Genomic DNA, 6,598 nt, shown 5'->3' with positions numbered 1-6,598 from the left:
AGGTGTTGCCCAGCCCGCTGCTCTACAAATGTCTGCTAGGGCAGTGCCCCTAGCCAGTGCACATGAGGACGCAACACTCCTGGTGGAGTGAGCTCAGACCCGCAAGGGGGGGGGGCACGGCCTGGGTGTGATAAGCCAGGAAATGGCGTCGACAACCCAGTGGGCTGAGTCTCTGCTTGGAGACAGTATTCCCTTTCTGCTGTCCCCCAAAGCAGACGAAGAGCTGCTTAGAGCGTCTGGTGCTCTGTGTGCGGTCCAGATAAATACGTAAAGCACGTACTGGACACAGCAGTGAAAGGGCTGGGTCTGCCTCCTCCCGGGGCAGCGCTTGCAGGTTCACTACCTGATCCCTGAAGGGCGTGGTAGGAACCTTGGGCACATAGCCCGGTCGCGGTCTTAGGATCACGAAAGTATCTGCCGGACGCTCGTTGGAGAGACGTGCTGTCATTGGGACTGAGTCTAACTCCAGACCGAGAAAAGAGATGCTCTGGACCGGGGAGAGCTTGCTCTTTTCCCAGTTGACCAGAAACCCCAAACGGCTGAGGTGGCTGAGCACCTGGTCTCTGTGTGCATATAGTAACTCTCGGGAGTGGGCCAGTATGAGCCAGTCATAGAGGTAATTGAGTATGCGTATGCCGGCTTCTCGGAGCGGAGCAAGAGCTGCCTCTGCAACTTTCGTGAAGACGCGAGGGGACAGAGACAGGCCGAAGGGGAGGACTTTGTACTGATACGCCTGGCCGTCGAACGCGAACCTTAGGAAGGGGCGGTGTTGAGGGCGAATTGAGACGTGGAAGTACGCGTCCTTCAGGTCTACCGCTGCGAACCAATCTAGATGCCGGATGCCAGATAGAATTTGTTTCTGGGTGAGCATTTTGAACGGGAGTTTGGACAAGGTCCGATTGAAAACTCGCAGGTCCAAGATCGGTCGTAAGTCACGCCTTTCTTGGGTACAACGAGTAAGGGCTGTAGAAACCCTTCTTCATTTCGGTTGGAGGGACAGGCTCTATTGCGTCCTTTAATAGAAGGGAGGCGATTTCTTCGCGCGGGGAGAGGGCATGTTGGCCGTGTACTGCGGAAAAATGTACACCCACGAAGGGGGACGGAGCGGTCTTACCACCTCCGGAGCTAACGTCTTGGGCTTTGGGTGCGTTGTCTCAGGAGCACCTGGGAGCCTTCCGGGTCCTCGAGGGGGTCCATAAGACAGGGGGCGTGTGCTTCCCGCGGTTTGCTCGACGCTGGGGCTGAGAGCTGGGCCCGGGTTGAGGCGGAGCAGGGGCTTGCCTTCTGGCCGCGGGAGGACGCCCTCGGCGAGCAGACGGGGCATGGGCCGTGGCGGCAGGCTTGCGGCGAGGCATGATGTGAGAGATGGCCTCCGTCTGCTTCTTCACCATGGAGAACTGCTGGGCAAAGTCCTCGACGGTGTCGCTGAAGAGGCCGAACTGAGAGACAGGGGCGTTGAGGAAGCGAGTCTTGTCAGCTTCATGCATCTCGACCATGTTCAGCCACAGTTGACGTTCCTGGACCACTAGCGTGGCCATCGCCTGCCCGAGTGCTTGCGCTGTGACCTTCGTCGCTCTCAGGGCGAGGTCGGTCGTTGAGCGCAGTTCCTGCAGCGTGTCGGGATCAGGGCCACCCCTGTGCATGTCGCGTAGTGCCTTGGCTTGGTGGACCTGCAGGAGAGCCATGGCATGCAGGGCGGAAGCGGTGCGTCCGGTGGCGCTGTAGGCCTTCGCTGTCAGCGAGGAGGTTGCTCTACAGGTCCGGGAAGGGAGTACGGGGCAACCTCGCCAGGTGGTAGGGGTACCGGGGCATAGATGGATCGCAACCGCCCTATCCACCTGGGGAATCGCCTCGTACCCATGGCGCTCTTCGCCATCGAGGGTGGTGAGGGCGGACGAGCCTGTGGCGGACCACAGCCGTGCAAACAGGAGAAAGCCGCTGTTGTGCGCCGTAGAATCCAACAGCATGCAGCAGAGGGATAACAGGAACTCGGTGTGTACACGCAGCAGTTGCAGACACGACCATCGGCTCCGAAGAAATTTTCTGAATGAACTCCCATATTTGCGCCACTTAAATACCCGTATGTCCGGGGGCGGGACATGCAAATACTGGTTGCCAACTCTCATTGGCCTTTTTTCATAGTCCAGAGGTGAATATCGGCGCTCAAGAGAGACCCCTAGTGTCGCTTCTCTGACACAACGTGGAGAGAGCGACAGAAGGGGAACTTAGGACACTAAAAACACCAAAAGAAAGGTGCCCAGAGTGCCAGCTCATATACGTGAGCATGCTGCATGGAGGCATGAGGACTGCAGATGTGGCCAGGGCAATAATTTGCAATGTCCGAACTGTGAGACAGTACTACAGGGATACAGGAAGGACAGCTGATAGTCTTCACAGTGTCAGACCACATGTAACAACACCTGTACAGGATCAGTACATCCGAATATCACACTTGCGGGACAGGTACAGGATGGCAACAACAATTGCCCAAGTTACACCAGGAATACACAATCCCTCTGTCTGTGCTCAGACTGTCTGCAATAGGCTTAGAAATGCTGAACGGAGGGCTTGTAGGCCTGTTGTAAGGCAGGACCTTACTAAACATCACCAGCAACAATGTCGCCTATGGGCACAAACCCACCTTCACCAAACAGGACAGGTAAAAAGTGCTCTTCACTGACGAGTCACGGTTTTGTCTCTCCGGGGTTGATGGTCGGACACGCGTTTATCATTGAAGGAATGAGTGTTACACCAAGGCCTGTACTCTGGAGTGGGATTGATTTGGAGGTGGAGGGTCCGTCATGGTCTGGGGCGGTGTGTCACAGCGTAATCGGACTCAGAAACTCAATGCTGTGCATTTCAGGGAAGACATCATCCTCCCTCATGTGGTGCCCTTCCTGCAGACTCATTATGACATGACCCTCCAGCATTCTGTGTGTGATTTTCTGCAAGACTGCCAAGACTGCTGTTCTGCCATGGCCAGCGAAGAGCCCGGATCTCTGTTGGATCGGAGGGTGAGGGCTAGGGCCATTCCCCCCAGAAATGTCTGGGAACTTGCAAGTGCCTTGGTGGAATAGTGGGGTAACAGCTCACAGCAAGAACAGCCAAATCTGGTGCAGTCCATGAGGAGGAGATGCACCAGATTCTGCCTGTTACTTTTTATTTGATTGATTTGCAGAACGTTTATTAAGTTAAATGCAACCAAAAACCATAAAGGGCAAAATGAATGAGAACTGAGCAAAACAAACAAGAACTAAGTGAAACAAGCAAGGACTCACCAAACAATAAAGACTTCAAATAATGCTAGACAAACGACAGGGAAAACATAAAGACAATATATACACAGAACTATTAACTAAATAGATACACCTGTGCAACATAGACAGAGAACAGGAAAATGAAACACAACTTCAAAATAATAGTCTTTTGAACAAACCTATCAAACTAAGAGTTCACACATAACACCACATATGTTACAGAACTCCCCTCTTAATTGTGGGTCCTGATACTCAAAACAAAGGAATCAGGAAGAGTCCAGATGGGCAAAAAGCAGGAGACCAGGGTATACCAGGGCTGAGCCACTGTGGACTCTGAGAAGGATATTATCAGAGGAAATTATCTTTCCTCTGAAAGAGTCATTTTGAAAATATGAATAATTTAAATAGTCTGCACTTATATAGCACTTTTTTAACCTTAACAGTTTTCAAATCGCTTTACACTATGACTCATTCACCCATGCACACACACACTCACACACCAATGATGGCAGAGCTGCCATTCAAGGTGCTAGCCTGACATTGGGAGCAACTTGGGGTTCAGTGTCTTGCCCAAGGACACTTTGGCATGTGGAGTCATGTGGGCCAGTAATCAAACAGCCCACCCTGCGATTAGTGGCCAACCCGCTCTACCACCAGAGCCACAGCCGCCCCAATTTAATCAGCACAGCAGGAAATTGTTATAAAAATATACAAATTAAAACAAATTTACACTCGCCCTTAAATCACAAAGGATTAAATCATGATGATTTACACAGCACAAGGGATCGCTGTGCAATTATATGCTATACAAATTAAAGACTGCTGCAAGAGCTCAAGAGGACTGCTGGAAACAATTACTTAATGTGATAAAAATATAAAACCGCTGTTATACCAATGCGTTTGTGAATTCATATATGTCCACAACAAGAACACACAGGATTATTAATTTTAAAATCTTAAAAACCTTTATTTATATTAATTTAAATTGAAAGCTTAATATAATTTAATACTATTATAAATAAATATAGGCTATTTAATAATTAAAAGATGAGCACTTGGAATACTGAATGCAATAGTAAGTATGAAATACAAAGACAATTTTGTTTTTTATTTTGTATTTATTTATGGACGTATTTCTGCCTATCTTAAGTTTTATTAATCTTTAGTCCATGAAACAAAGGCGTTTGGGAAACATTCATCCTTTTTATAACCATCATGTACTGTGATTAAACTTTTTATTTAAAATGTTTTTATTAATCCATCTTACTAGCTCTTTTAAGGAAAGCCTAATATTATTGTCACGAACGCCGGTGAAGGCGCCTCCTCAACCGGCCACCGGAGATCTAACGCACCCGAGTGGTACACAGGCAGGATTAACATCAACGGAGCGCAAGGATAATATTCACATACACATATTCACATACACATATTCACATACACATATTCACATACACATATTCACATACACATACACATACACATACACATACACATACACATACACATACACATACACATACACATACACATACACATACACATACACATATTCACATACACATTCAACGACCGACAAAGAATGGAGAAACAACAGGGTTTAAATACACAGGGATAATGAGGACTAAACGACATACAGGTGAGAACAATGACTGAGTGCTGGCAGTGATGAGGGCAGGGAATTATGGGAAGTGTAGTTTATGACAGTTGACAAGTGAAACACAGGGCAAACAACAGGGGATCGTGACAATTATATTTGTGTATATTTTTATAAACATATTATTTTTATGGTGATTAGGTAAATTAATATTATATTTTAAATAAAATAAAAGACTGCTGGATATCTATATTTAGTCTATTTTGTGGACTTCTAAGATTTTTTCCCATAATGTGCTCTTTAAGAGAGATGGGGGAGGAAGAATATTGTGTCAGAGATGTTACTTTACTCACTGCTGATTGGTTCAGTATCTGTTAGCGATTTGTTAACCAGAACTAGCCTCGAAGCAGGTTAACAGTGTAGCATATGTTACTTTGACGATGAACCTTCATGGTACCTTAAACCCAAGGTTGATGCAGACTAAACTGAAACTTACCAGGCTAGCCACTGAAACTGGCTTCATGGTATAGGCTACTGGTTTCTATCATCTAAAAACAAAGTGGTGTCATAAGCTATTGTGAAATATAAATTTCCCTGCCAAAGACAGAAATTGCTTTCAAATTGCGGCCTTGCACAATGTGCAACGATAATAATTATGTAACAAATAAAAATAAAAAAGGTGGAACTGGTTCAGTGCATGAGCTCTCTGATGATGATGAAATGTTTATGCAGATGCATAGCATTCATGTCACACAAAGTATACGTTGGGCTTCACAGCACAGAGTATAAAGCAATTGTAAATAGTTAAAGTAGGTTGGTGTCAGGGATCAATCAAGCTCGTTTCAACCCACCACTCAAAGATCACTCCCCCAGAATACTAAACACACACACCTGGTCATCATTAGTTACTCCATCAACCAGCTCATAAAAACACTCACCGCGATTCCAGTCGTTGTCAAGCCTCCAACAGGAACAGACCGTTTCCTCCCGTATTCTGTGAAACCTGAACACCTGAGTATTCCGCTTCCTTACCTGACTCAGTACTAACCCTTTGCATTGTTGTTCTGCCATCTCCAGATCTCCCATCCGATTCCTGAAAGCCCATGTTTGATATCTGTCCAAGTTGCTCCGACCAGTCCAAGAAGAAAGAATGGATTAACGAACTGAGACTGAGTATTTTGCCACTATTGAAGTTATCTGGATTACCTGTTGTTCTCCGTACATCCAGCGATCTTCACTAAATCTGCACCTGAAAATTCACTTACCTCTGCCTCCTGGTCTCTATCCTGACAGTTGGAATATTAACATTTATATTGGTTGATGATATTTATTACATGGCTCTCTGGAATCCCTGATTGTGTTCAATGGTGAATGATCAGTGGTCAATGGTGCTATCCAGCAGTCTGATATTGCTCAGTAACAACCGCCCATCTAGATTTCTAGAAAGATAATAAAATAATTTCAACTCAAATCAATGTTTCATGTGTATTTATGTATTTTGGTAAGTGCCAAGTAGTCTTGTAATAAGATGCATAATGAGCAGTCTTCAGAATAAACACCAGCAGAACTCTTATGCAAACCAGGGGTGGATTTCAGCTGTTTGACGATTTCTTTCTTCTAACATAATCACATAATTTCAATGCAAATCAATGTTTCATGTCCATCTATTTGTTTTTTTGGTAAGTTGTCATGTAATAAGTGGGATCATGTATGATCAGCCGGTTGTTAACACAAAATAAACCCCTTC

This window comes from Xyrauchen texanus, chromosome 35 (genome assembly GCF_025860055.1).
Source record: "Xyrauchen texanus isolate HMW12.3.18 chromosome 35, RBS_HiC_50CHRs, whole genome shotgun sequence".
Classification (NCBI taxonomy): Eukaryota; Metazoa; Chordata; class Actinopteri; order Cypriniformes; family Catostomidae; genus Xyrauchen; species Xyrauchen texanus.
The sequence above is the reverse complement of the archived record's forward strand: the minus strand, read 5'-3'. Positions refer to the sequence as shown.